The sequence below is a fragment of the Mercenaria mercenaria genome, chromosome 4 (genome assembly GCF_021730395.1).
Source record: "Mercenaria mercenaria strain notata chromosome 4, MADL_Memer_1, whole genome shotgun sequence".
NCBI classification, from domain to species: Eukaryota; Metazoa; Mollusca; class Bivalvia; order Venerida; family Veneridae; genus Mercenaria; species Mercenaria mercenaria.
Genome location: NC_069364.1, coordinates 84,206,327 through 84,221,449, shown reverse-complemented (window position 1 = coordinate 84,221,449; position 15,123 = coordinate 84,206,327). Strand labels below are relative to the sequence as shown.

The following is a 15,123-nucleotide window of genomic DNA, read 5'->3' as shown; positions in this document are numbered from 1 at the left end:
GGTTGTTTAAGATGCATTTACTACAATGTATTTCGCGAATTTTCGAAAGGAATGACACAAAATCTGGTGCCTGGCAATTATAATTAAACGTACAGTTCGATAATTGTATCTTGTACAACTTGATTACCTGTAACCTACCAAATATGCACATTAATATATTTATACAGTGTCCTCTATAAATATGCATGTAACACAAAGCTAACAGAAATATTTGGGAAACTCTCTCGGCTACATTACATAAGAGACTGGATCTCTTTTATTCTCATTAGCACGTGTTGCTGACACAATAGCAGTCATCCTTCTTATTCTGAAATATCATGTCATTGTAAAAGAATTGTAACTTAACAAATTTAGGACAAGAAGAGCGGGAGACAAAGTCGGGGAATATTGCGCGCCGCTTTTCAGCGTCGATATATCGATTGAACAGAGGCACACATGTTTCCTAACTTAACATTGTATAGCATGAGCGCCGTTATTTTGATCACATTGAATAGCTCAGTCGAGATATAAGAGGAAAATATTAGAGACAGTTTTGCCTTCTGGATAAATTGATAACTCTCAAAATAAATGATTTATTCAAAGATGTTGTATCAGCGTTGTGTCTACACGGGATAAAAGTTTCCTGATCGTATATACTTTGAAAGTGTTACTTTAACATAAAGGCTAGACGGTGTCGTTGTATTCTACGGGTATTGTATGTTAATTGAAGCTATCGAATTAGTCAAATAAGAAATTAGATGAAAATTAAACAGTCAATATTGTGTGATATGAAACGGTAGTGGAATACAAAAGACCTATTTGCGCCGTGAATGTTATATGATAAAACGAGCAATATTAGACAAATAGCAAGTGAGCATTAAAGTGTTCACGGGGTCTGTTTGGAGTGTTTGTTAAGAGCGAAAGGAATAAAAGAGATGAACGATATGGGAGATGATAGTTATTAAATAGTTTCACATTTAATGTTTATTTCATCCGCGGTACGCAGACGAAATGTTATAGTGTTGCATGTGTATAGGATATATTTCACCGTTAAGTCCATTTTCAATCAGCAAAAAGAGCATCAATAAGTATTTCTTTGGGAGGAACAATATTGGAAATAGAAGTTTAGTGTTTATTGTCTTACACATTTTTTTCACATATTCTGGTAATTAACATACAACTGAAGTTGTTACCATATTTTCATTTGAAGTCACTGTGAAGAGATTGTGACTCCGGAATATACTTTTTTCAGTGTTTTGGAATAAGTGCATGGAATATCGGTAAGTAAATTGAATGATGTTTTCTTTTCTAGTCAATGCCACGCTAGATTAGCTAGCTTCATAAAATATTTACTTCAAATATACACGTGTGTTTCATGGGGATACGTGACTAATAAAAGTCACTCTATTTTATAGCGTACGTTCCATGTTTAATGAACACTATCGGCTTTCATTGAGAAAGGAACGAAAACGCTCTTTTTAATCAGACATTGTGTACATCACTGTTAAATTATTCATAAGAAAATGTCGTCTCAGCTTGTGCATACAATGATGTTTCAGACTTTCTGCCAGTTTAATTAACCCCACCCGCTCTCTATTATTTTGTCTACCGATTAACATTTTCCCATTCACAAGATTTGATTTTTGTTTATATTTGCCTGCACTCAAGCGTATAGTTATCATGTGGAGCTACCAGACATCATACCTGTAAAGTGAATATATCACTATACCATATGGCTTAAAATGACGGAGAAATTAATCCAAGCAAACTTATGTAAACATTTGTATTGTACGTATTATAAATATTGATATAAAGGTAATAAACACATGTCAGAGTGATAGAGTCGACAACAGAATGCCTTCTCACAGAGATCCAATGAAAGTGTTTTTATATGTACAAACAGCTGTTTTATCCCTGCCCTCTACAATGATATAAATCTATTGTGACGTTACTTGTAGGCGCGTCGCAATACAAACTTTTCTATTATGAAAAAAAAAATCAGCTTTTGACAAGTTCGTTCATACAATGCGATTATGATCATTATTTTAAACGTCATTTTTAAATAGGTATTGTGTATACCACTGTTAAATTATGCAAAAATATACCTTTGTATCAATATTTATAAGACATTTTCCACAACATGTTGTTTTGTTTTACCGCCCAGATGATTCTAGTATTTGCTTATCAATTTGCATTTAAAGTTAAAAGGTTGTCATATTGTGACCCCCTTTTTGCAGTAGAGTGTCAGTAGATTTTAATGTCAATCTAGGTGATAAATAAGTGGTCCATAAAACAAATTAAATATGAGCTTCCGCAGAAATATTTTAAACTTTTAGATACCCAATTACATAAGGTAATTTGAAGGAATTACTGTGTAAAAAACAGATAAATACATGTACATGTCATGTATATACTTTTTACCTCACAATTATACCGTACGTGTGGCTAACGCAGTGACATCAAAATTAATACATTTAAGAGTAGCCGATCATTAACTCAATATTTACGATTTCCACGAGATACCCAGAGTAAACTTAACGTTTGAATAAAGGTTTAAATAAAAATGTTTTATATTTTGTCCAATGAATTATTAAAAAGGTTCAAATGAAAGCTTCGTCGATACAATGCGAATAACATTGATGATAGCCTTTACAAAGTTCATTCGTATATTGTTAAGGAACTAATTGCAAAAACTAATTGTCACTTTACATTAATAAGTAAGCAAGTAGTGACGTCAGTAGGCAAATTTCGAAGACGAAAGTTCCAGAAAACCTTAAAAGAACATTGAAAAGGGCAGATTTTGAAACAAAATTTTCGCCTCGCGAAATATAGCGGGGATGTGAGCAAAATAATATTGAAACTGTTACTTGTACTTATTTGTTATCAACTGACCGGGAACTGCATATTATTGTAAAAGAAAATAGAAAATCTGTTAAAGAATATGGGATTCGACAATTCAGGATAAACTGTTAGATGTATATGCATGAGAAATTTCGATAGAATTTGACGTTCCCAGAATAAAACACATGTCTCAGAAAAAGTGCCGACATCTTATTTGCAAATGTAGCGTCTTACACAATGAACCTGGCATGATGTTAATAATTAACTGAATCAAGTCCTAGAAATTATGGCAATCAACTTTCACCCACGTGACTATCTAGGTTACTAATACCTCCCTCACTCGTCTCCTCCGTTAATTATTAAAGATGCATGTGTTGTAGATTACGTTAGATACCGGAGAAATTCAATAAAATTTTCTAGCGAGACAAATACCCTATTACAGTTAGATTACTTCTAAATGGCACAAATGTACAGTTATACGTATAAGCGCATACTGTAGGTACTGTTTTCTGTCAGTTTCGTCCTACCATTTTCTTCACCAGTCACAACGATAATTTGCTCTCTTTATCATTGTGTCGTTGTCCCACCACAACGACAGAAAGACAGTTTATAAGTTATCAACAGTGGTACAGATATATTTGTCTGATAGTTTACAGACAGTTGGAATTAGGAGCTTGTGCTCAAATGCCCAGACGGTAACTACATATAACCACAATCTAGTCCTTAACTTTGCAATACACGTATTTACTATATCTGTCATATCTATATAAAAAATGTACTTGAAACAAGACTAAAAGGTGTTTAATGTCACCTTGTATAATTTACAATCTTCAAGAAGTTTTACATTGTACCAATATTTTCTCTCTCAATCCATTATTGATTTGAATATTCATTGATGCTGTTTTATTCGCCTTCTTCCATACTGAAACATGTCTGGATCTGGATTCTTAGAAGGTAGACTAGCTCCTACAATATGATTTTTTTTTTAATTTTTATTTTTAAAATTGTGAATATAGTCAGTTTATATCCTATGTCCAATATCAATATTAGAATCAGTCCCCTGAAAAAAATCTCTAAAATAGACTGGCATTTGTCACTATGAAAAAATACAAAAGTTGAAAATTTGTGACAAATTCCTTATTATCAGTCTGGTGGCTAGTCTACTTTGGAGGGTATTAAATGTGTGTTTATTAAATGTGTACATCCAAAGGAGAGCGTTTATTTAGATAAATACTAGATTGGCAGTCGTTTAGAGTATGTATATGTGTGTGAATTATTGCTTATACCAGACAATTATATTGGCTGAAACTGGGCTGAAATAAGAATTCGATCCACTTTTCCAATAAACCAAATATTCATCTGGACTGTTTTAATTCTAATAAGCTACAGTCCTAAGGAATACATTTTTCGATGAGAACGCAAATCTGCATTAAAACATATGTGCAACATATATGGAAATTATTAAATATACACTGCATTACAAATGCCAATGAAAATCGTTGTAAACTTCTGAATCCAAATTTATTGGTTTGTAGTTGTATCCTATGTTGCGTTCGATTTTGCACACATTGTGCTCCTTTTCAGTGTCATGTATCACGTGTTGTTATTGTTCTGAAACATATGGTACATAGAGCTACGTTCCGTATATATCTGATAATGCTCAGGAAGTGTAGACATCAACATAACTCATGTTCAAATGGTTTGCTGAAAATGAGCCATACTTTTTACATGTATCTGGTATATCACCGGTTCAAAAGTAAATTAATCCAACTATACCAGCAGTACAATGTTACACATACGTGTATAAATTTATTCCCACAGGTACACTTTCAACCTATCTGTTCATTTCCATTTGAACATTTCGGATTTGAACATTCACGTATATATTGTAAATCAACAATTATTGTAATTATTCACGAGAATAATTACATGTGTGTTTATCCATAACACATTTTTGAACATCATCAGATTTAATACGATCAAAATTAGTGGTACACATTACTTACATATAAACACATTTATGCAGACAACTTGGGGTAGATATCACATAATAGAAACGAATATTTGTAATTAAACATGATATGAGCCGCACCATGAGAAAACCAACAAAGTGCATTTGCGACCAGCATGGATCCAGTCCAGCCTGCGCACCCGCGCAGTCTGGTCAGGATCTATGCTGTTCGCGAACAGTTTCTCTAATTGCAATAGGCTTTGAAAGCGAACAACATGATGCAGACTGGCCTGGATGCATGCTGGTCTGAATTGCACTATGTTGGTTTTCTCATGGTGCGACTCAATTATATTTCACGGTATTTAAACTTTTTTGATTTTATTACAAGTTTCCAATTTACCTGACTGTAACACGAATTACATATAAGAATTATCTACTGTAAACTATGAAATATGACGCAGGTTTAATGAAAGATAGTACAATAGCACATTTGACATGTACACCAATAACTAAGGATATAACAAAATAAAAACGTGACTTTTTTTATATTTCCAGCGTGGTCCTTGATATTTGTGGCATGAACCAGAGAGTAATGGTTGTTATCACATGTAAAGTATCACGCAAACACTAGAGCTTAATCAAAATATATATTGTTTCCATAAGTATTAAAATATCTCAGTGTGCATATGCAAAAGACCATATTGCAAGCGCATTATGATTTTATAGTGTATAGAGAAGGCGTCTTATTTCCGAACATATGTTGCATTTTAGTCCCTCCAACAAAAAATCAGTATATTTTCCTAGAAACCAAATACCATTGCAACAGATGGTAAAGTTAACTGAGAAAATTGTATTTATTCTAATTGACCTGCAGTTAGCATCTGCGCATGGGTTAGTATCGATTTGTTGATCCAGTATTCAGAACAACTGCACTAGTTGGAGGGGTGCTGTATGTGATTAGACCCTTTTCGCTCCAAACAACTTGACACTACATACATGTAGTATACGCAGTTAAGGAAAAATTGAAGTGGACAAGAATATGTCTTTAATCTACAATACGCTTTAAATAAAAAGAAGTATTCGTAAAATAGTATCTTGTGATCTTGTGTTGTAATACTCATCACTAGTCAGTTCTGTAACATAATAGCGATTTTCTGTAGAAACTAAGTAGAATGTAAAATTTAAATCGGCTGTACTGTTAGAACAAATTTACAAGACTTTATAAAGTTCCAACAAAAGAACATTGTAACGGAATTTCGGTCGGGTTATTCCTGATAATGTATGAAGTAAACAAGCAACGTTTTTATTAAATCTAATTCCAAAGACTACAACCAGTTGCATGTGTCAATGTTGTTTTGTTTTGTGTTTGTTGGGTTAAACGTCACACAAAGCAATTGCATGGGGAGGACCCTGCGTTATTTCAGACACTGGCGGGCACCTGGGTAAAACCACTGACCTCCTGTAAGCGAGCCAGCTGGATGGTCTCCTCACATGTAATAATTCTATAACCTAAGCAAAGTTTCTATCCCACAGGGGTAAAGATAAATTGATTTGAAGTGAACGACCTGAACTATTCGGCCTCGGACGCTCCCTATTTAATGTAATATTTCAACTTTTCCTACAATTCCACAGGGTTTTGAAAATAGATGAAGTAGATTAAGACCAGTGATCCTGACAAATTAAATCAAGAAAGTGTAAATTGTAACGGTAAATTCATTCAATGAAATATTAAGCAAATGAGTTTAACAAAATCACGTGACATGCATAAGGCGATATCTAATTAAGGTAAAGATTTATAAGATAATGGCGTGATATTTTTGTCAGGGATTGCAACCAGATGATTTGAAATTTTATAATTAAGAAAAAGTCGAGAGTCTATTCGCCAAAGATCTAACCTGTGGCATTTAAGACTATATTGGATGACGTGCGGCAAAGTCGGGCATAGCCCAACGCGCTGTCCATCTTTAAACCGCTTCATTTTTTTTTTTTTTTTTTGGGGGGGGGGGGGGGGTTGTTGTATGAAGATCAGACTGCGAAGCTAAATTCCAGCTGTTGACTGAAAACGATCTGGTATGCCATGGACTTAAGTGTTTTAGAATAGTAGACGTTCCTGCAAAGGAAACATATGGTTTTATCATGTTAGTTTGCCTGTGTATGCCGGTGTTTCACTAGAGATTGTTAAAAATATCCATGTAAAGGTATTTTGCTGGAGTAACATACATACTCTAGAAGTGTGTTATTAGTATGCAGGTAGTAAAATGGCAGAATAGGATGCTTCTTGTGATCTGTGTAACCTGTGTAATACTTGGAGAATTTGAATGTCATATCTCAGTCGAACTCACGCTTTACTAATGTCTAATATCTATGGCTGTGTTTGAGGTGCTCTGTGCTTCCGGGAAATCTACCATTTCCTTTATTTTCGTAAGGTCATCTTTGGGAGGTCTTTGACATGTATATTGCAGTGTCATCCTTAGACTGACAAACTTTTGACATATTATTCTAGGGAGAGCAGGGGCCTAAGCGTGGATCCCTGCGAAACTCCAGAAGAAACAGGTTAGGGCTCTGAGCTTATACCGTTAAAGATTACGGACTGAAGCCGTTTGTTAAGGAATCTCTTCATCCATTTAAGGGTTTTGCCATTTATACTGTAGTCAGCCATATCAAAGAAGGCTTTTTCATAACTCACTTTGTCAAATGCTTTATCTAAATCGAAAGGATTTGACTAGGTTTTTTAAAGAATAATAAGTTGGGTCTCACAAATCTTTTTTCGCGGAAACCATTATCATCACTGCAATGTCGCCATTCTTAATCTTATTACCGTGGTAACTTTCGTGTATGCTGTAAGTAACTGTTAGCCTGTAGTTGCAGTTGGAAGGATATCAATCAATATGAATAAATTATTCATATAGATTAACATTATATTTGCTGAGCGCTGAGAAAATAAAAATAACAACATATTATTATCACCTGTCCTGTAGTATTAAATTAAATATTCATAACGTGCTGTGTCAGTCTGATATAATTGTGCAGCAGAATATACGTGTTAGCAGCGCATTGCACCGAAGTACAAAGCTAGCCTTCATAAAATATTAATACACATTATTACATTGCATCGAGCACTTTATTGCAGCAATGGTAGTCCTTTTTGTTAATAGAAGAACTCCTGAATCTATTCTGATTTAGTACAATCATGTCCCCTTTCTTCTCAAAACGTACATAGATGATTAGAGATGAGACCAAATGTTGCTGAGATAGTAAGAGTGAAAAAATAAGTATCAAAAAATAATAAATTTAAAATAAACAATTATCCAGCCGATAGCCAGACTACTGCATTGGATTTTAAAAAGGTACGTCACGAAAAAGAAAGAATGCTTCGTAATAAATTGTTTGTATTTTTTTTTTTCATTTAAACGTGATAAGAGGTAATGTATATATTGCAAAATATACGCTATCAAAGCTAGGCTATTTCGTAGACTATGATATATCTTTTTTAATTTTTTTTTTTAATTGTATGTAGTGAATGTAGGCCTATTATATCCAATGTCTGTAAGACATATTGACATACTTTTAAAAGATTTTAGCGATTGATGCCAATGGAAATTACTATAAATATAGTTAGCACTACATCTCAGGAAAGGAAAGTAAGGTGCCGGAGGCAAAATATAACAGCACAATACACCAGTCCAGCGATGGCATATGCTTAAAAACTCTTTAACAATTCCTCATTCAGTTGTATAAAACAGTAGTTATTTTATGACTGTCTATGTACAATCGACTGTACAGATATTTTTTATTATTAACAATAACATATTTAACGACCATGCTGTGTAAAAGCGGTTTCATATCAAAAAAGTCATTAACTACTCAGTTGTGTTACGATGGAAATCTGAATTATTTCTCGCAGTCATGCCGCGAATTCAAAACAAACAGATGCATGATTCTATGTTGTATTACAGGTTTAGTCAGGGAATAACAGCATAAGAGTTGACCTCCACATGATGTAGATATTTTCGGAATCAAGAAGCAAACAGTAATTAAATGAGTGTTATATAAATGTAAGAACAACATTAGAATATCATTACAGAAAAGTTAACCATAGAATAGGCTGAGTAACATGGAAAAAGCCAGGCACTTGAATTTTTTTAGTTAGCTCATGATCAAAATAAAGTGTATGTTGCAACCTTATCAGTTTGCCTATAGCAAGCAACTTTCATTCATTCATACCGTAAGTTTAGTTCATTGGCGATAACTCCTAATGTTATTAAGATTTTATGTTGTTATGTTCATTTTTCTCAAAACCGTACATAGACAATTGGAGACAAGAAAGAACAAGACATCATAGGCAAAAGAAATGATTATAAATATGATTATCTAGTCGTTTGCCAAACTCAAGCATCACAGCGTAGCAATCTACATAGCTGAAACAATGCAGAAATTTCAGATTTGTACAATTCAGTACAGTTAGATAAGTAAATGTTTGAAATTTAGTAAAGTCATAAACTACAGATATATAATACATGCTAATTCATATTTTCGCAAATGCGAAATAAGAAGCACACACTGCTGTCAATATTTGCATAAATATTTTTTTAGTTACATGCAGTGTTTAATAAATATTTCCCAAACAAATATTTGTATTAAAAATAATAAAGTCTCAAGTCTGTAAAACGATCCTTTGGAAGCATTAAATCCAACAAAGCAGAATAATAGCAGACTCGGTTTAATTAAGTCTGTTCATGAGAGGTAATAAAATGTGCAACACCTCTCACGCCCCCTAGCACCGGCTTAAGCGGAACTCTATTACACATCTCTTGAATGGACTCCATGATCCCAAAGGACCAGAAAATATAACAACACTGATCCTAGGGTAAACTTTTAAAAATGTGAATCATGTTGGAAGTATTTCCATGTTACATATACTTTCCGCAGGTAACGTTTTAAACGGAGCGGCGGGATTCCCATGCTTTTGTAAAGTTAGTTTACCAGAAAAAACTGCATTGCGAACAATATTTGAATGTACAACAATTGATTATCTGACAGAACGTACAAATGAATGAAATACTGCACAATGACCCAATGGAACTATTAATATACAATACAGACGAGCGTATTATAGATATTACAAGGAAACTGACATTTTATAACATTTTGGCAAACAGGAAAGCGGCAAAAATATGTAGCCGAAGTACAAGTCTGATGTTCAATAGACGATGATGCTGGTCAATAACAAATTGCAAACAGGGAAATGTGTGATTAGCACGCTTGTTCAGCTTTACGTTTTGCTGTTTTAGGCATCAAATTCTACCCCTCATAAGAAGTCTTAAAGTCGTTCATTGCACAACTAATGTCAAGCTGGAACACCTAATTGCAAATTCATCCACGAAGATACTGTTTGAAAACTTATTTCGTAGAACGTTTACAAAATTATGTAGCTGACAAGCTTTAAAAGATATTCCTGTAAGTTTTATAACTGTTATTCAGCAAATAGAATTAAAAAAACTTTGTGTTGTCTAAAATACTCTGTAAGGTTAGTGTCCAATTATGGCAAATCGCCTAGCTATACAGACGGACCGGAATACTACACAATGAGACATGCACAGAGATTATAAAATAAGGATTGTCTAAAATGAGTTTGATTGCTTATGTCAGTATACTTTGTAAATATATCGGAATGAATACTTATTCTAAGTACGACATTATATTTTAATCCACCTCCAGACAGATTTTGATATTTTTAAGGGTCAGTAGATATTAGTTAATATATATTATCTTTATTTAGATTTATAATTGTATCTCATATTGCCGACATGGCATTTAATAACAGATATATTAAAACAATGGCTACTTACCATCAGGACATCATGTTTTCAGGAATTGGACGATACCGGAATGTGTATTAACCTTTTAGAGCTTGCAAGTGATTTTGCCCTTGCGACCAGTGCAGACCAAGATCAGCCTGCACGATTATGGTCTGGACTGTTCGCTATTCAGTCTGTAAATTTTCAGTTAACATCCCTTCGAATGATAAATGGAACTGCCCAAATTGAATGATAGACAAGTCCATTTTAGAAATTTAGCAGGGTACTGGTTAATAACCTATTGCACAAATAATCATAGGAAGCGCAATTCTGCAGGAAAAAAAAACACAACAATAATCCACAAACCAATTTGTAGATATAACAGGAAAATGTCACTTTGTTATCAGTGCCACAACAGCGCATCCATAAAAATATAAAGCAGAAATGAATTATGAGTCTGGGGGCTTGACAATGGTCTTTTGTACAACTAGACATGGTGACAAAAACTCAAGCTGTATCTCCCAAAACGACGAATAGCGAGTGAATTTCTGTTACATTAATTGAAAAGATTTAATCATGCAGTTTATAGCATGCCATGCATTTCGTGCGATATCGCTGTATCAGTTAACACGAAGGGACACAATTCAGTAGGAAAAATATGCCCTTGTACAATAATTAGCATACCGGAGTTTTCGGAATTGCAAATGAGCGTTACATGTTGCAACTGACTAAGTCTTTGCATTCTTTTAAGTAACCATAATAACATCAGTCCAGATCCTTATTTTATTATGAGAACCTTTTCCTCTTGCTGTAGCCAATAAGTGAACTCATATCTGACTATATGAATATCTTAAGGCTTTTAGAATGTGCAATTTCATCAACACTGTACAGTCCAGTTTTCATGCTGTATGTACCATCGTCTTGAATACCATATTCATAACGCCAATTTCTTTGTACGTGCAGCAAATAATGATCCAAAATGGAATTGTTTATTTGTAAATGAAAGCTGACAAAAAGGTAAATCTATTATTTGATTTCTCGTAAAATATAAGTCCTGTGATACAAATGATACTTGTAGATGATGTAGCAAGTCGTACGTATGAGGACGGTCATGTCTACAAATCTATAAAACATTATAAATTGCCATTGTTTCAGTATTTACATTCATGTTATCAAATTTGGGGAGTATGGTAAATGCCTTTTAAGTCGTCTTTATGTTGGTGAGTTGGAAACAGTTAATCAGAATTACCTATCCAGTGTCTGGAAAAGGCTGATGAAGCACTGGCATTAGCACGGTTTTAAGATAAATAATAATGGTTATTTAGTTTATTTTTCATATGTCTATATTTTGAATTATCTCCGGTTAATATCATTTAAACGCAATTTTAGCAGACAGAATTACAGTGTACATAGCTTAGGGAAGTATGTAAGACACTAGGCATTGAACTTACATAGTTTATGAATCGAATATTGCAAACAGCAAATTTTATGAGAATAATGAGTCTTCGCCAAGCAAAAGTCAATTGTTGTACTCTTTAAATCCCTTGTACTGAGTCAGATTAATGTATCCCTGTTGTTCTGAAAAGATACGTTTAAAATCATAGATGAGCAATAGAGTTTTTGAAGACTTAAAGCTCGGAAAGTGTTAGAATTAATCTGGTGCAAATCGGGATGAAACAATTGTGTAGGATGTCACATCACGAAAGATATGTAGCACCCAAGCATTCTTGGAGCTTTGAGATTACATAAGGGACCAATTTCAGCATAATCATAGTACTTCTTCTTCGTTATTTTGAATCACACTTGCATCTGAGAAATAACACCAAATTCCAGAATTATGAATAATACTTCTATCAAGAATTATTTTGTAATTAGTTTCTCAAATTGATGGTAGGGTTATAAATACTTTCTAAAACCGGCTTTATGTATGAATGCGGACAGAATCAAATGTTTGAGACAATGTCTGGACTGTTACAAAAGCAGACGAAATCGTTGCATTAGCAGGGATTTGTGGTAAATAAAATTTGTAATCTAATGTGCTTTATACATCTCTCTTCAGAATTGCATCTGGTTAGTATCACTAATTGCAGTAAGATTCATTTCACGACTGGAACTGCTGTTTATAGTTACACTAGTTGTCACGAAAACACTGTTATAGTGACACAATGTTTAGTGTATTGATTGTACACTATGCCAAGTCAGAAATAAGTACCCCTCCTGTCAGCTGATGGACTTCTGTTATCCCAAATGGAAGGTATCATGTACCGAGGCAGACAGATATATCCCTTCTGTCATGACAAGATTCGTTCAAATGTATTAGATGGGGTGTAAAATATGTTTCTAAAGTTGTGAATGTAAAATTTAAGAACCAAACTGAAAACACTTGTAAAAAAATAGTGCAAGATATCACATCACGAAAGACAGATATAAAGTAGGTCACTGTTCTTGTTTTTCGAAGAGACATTTCTGCATGTTGTATTACTCCTTATTTATTCTGAAAGACACCCTTGCATCAGATTAATATCGCGTAAAATAAGAAGATACATATGGTATAAAAAGTAACTGGTATAATGTCTGTTGTAAAGTTATTATGTCAGGACTGCTTCGCACAAGAAGCGGCAGATGGTTGATCATCTTATTTTTTCTGGCCAATATTGTCGAATTTAAAAGGTATCGAAATATTATGTGACCTTTTTGAAAAGTTTTAAAAAGCAGCGAGGTCAGATGACTTGGGATTGTGGATAGCAAAGGATGAATGTTAAATACGCTCAGTTAGAGTCTATAGTATACATGATTTGTAATTTTAGCAGGTCAGAAATGTTTGGTATTATGAAGGAACGTTCGAAGTAAGAGTTCAAGCCTCAACACGTGTATCATTGAAGGTTCCATGTTTGAATACATCTGCGGATGTCTCTAAATTGATTTTTGTACTTTTAGCATGCGTAAATGTTGAGTTCTGCTCAACACGGGGCTAGAGGGCGTGGACGGTAGCATGCATTTCCACTACCGTCAATCAAACTGAGCCTGCAACATTTTCGTTTTTGTCGTGTTGAGCGACCTGTGAAGTTTCCACTTTCCTTTATTTCATATTTCTTCCAGGCTATAAGATATCCATGAGTATTTTAGCATTTGGAAGGAAGGTTAATACTTTTCATGGCTATGCGTTCCTATCAAAGTATTCGTTCGTATTAAGCAATCAACAATGTATTAGTAATCATCGATAGTCAAACAGCACAAAACTGCACACTGTCCCAATGGAACTATTAATATGCAATGTTGGACTGCCTCTAGATTATAAATACTACAGGGAACTAACATTTCATTTCTGTTCGGCGAACCCGGACAATCTATAAAGCATCATAAATTACCCTTTGTTCCAGAGTTTCAGCATATATATTCACTTTACTATTATATTCGGGGAATACGGTAAATGCCTTTAAAATCGTCTTTATGTCGGTATGTAGGGAACAATATATCAGTAAAGAAACGGCTGTTTTATAGAGAGTGTCTGGAACAAGCAGATGCAGTATTGGCATTAGCAAGATTTTATGATAAATAAAAATGGTAATTTAATGTATTTTTCATATTTCTGGGTTCTGAATTGCCTCTGGTTATTATCACGTATTGCAACTGAATGATATTCGGTTTTGCTAATGTTTTATGTTGACCACTAGTAATCACACTGTAGAAATCAATGTTACATTGTTTATTGTTAGGAGAGGTGTCTTTGTCATAAGTTATGAAACTAAATATCATTTTTTGAACAGGGCACGGGAAAAACTTTGTATTTTAACGTCGTATTTAATGAGAGGAATGAGTTTTTGCGAAGCAAATGTCAAATGATGTACTTCTTATTTTTGAAAGATATATCAGAAAAGATATGATAAAATAATTGATTATAAGATCATTATAAATCATTGAATATGATTTTAACATTAATTTTACTTTTAAACAAAACATTAATAAGATAGCATAGTTTTAGGCAAGCTGATGTAAAATGATCACTAATTGAATCTATTCATTTTGGCCCTATTGAAAGATATCGTATACCATATCCGTTTTGTAATGTAAAACTATTTACGAAAGAATTCATGTAAAATTCGCATTGTACGAATTGACCTGGCGAAAATCGGGATAGTTCATTTCTGCAATATGTCATAATACGCGCAGTGCTTTTCTCATACTTATAAAGAACGGAGTCTGCTACTAGTTTGTTTAGTTGAGTTCTTTGCTCTCAAATGATCTTTTTTACATATCTGATCGACATTTTTGGTGAATATCGAAATAAGAACAGCAATGGCATGCTACAGATGGCATTTCGCTGTCATGTGATGGAAAAAAAATGATTGCTTAACGAAAACTATTACAGTTTGCAGCAATAACACGACTTTAAACATTTAGATGATTTTTATATCAGGTAATACTAACGTTTGATATGTTGTTATTCACCAACAAAGTGTTTCCAATATTCTTATTGTTGTTTGAATAGAGAACTTCTTCATGCTGTTGCATTTGTATTTCTGGAAGCTCTCTCAAATATATATTTAGTATGTT

At 33.7% G+C, this 15,123-nt stretch overlaps 1 protein-coding gene across 1 annotated transcript in view; it reads left to right on the top strand.

The window, feature by feature from the left end:
* Positions 1–492: 492 nt before the first annotated feature.
* Positions 493–15,123, top strand: part of LOC123552330 (dorsal-ventral patterning tolloid-like protein 1) — a 296,660-nt gene continuing 282,029 nt past the window's right edge. Inside the window, exon 1 of the mRNA XM_045341905.2 lies at positions 493–1,259. The gene's annotated coding sequence lies outside the window, so the exon portion shown is untranslated. The remainder of the gene's footprint in view (positions 1,260–15,123) is intronic.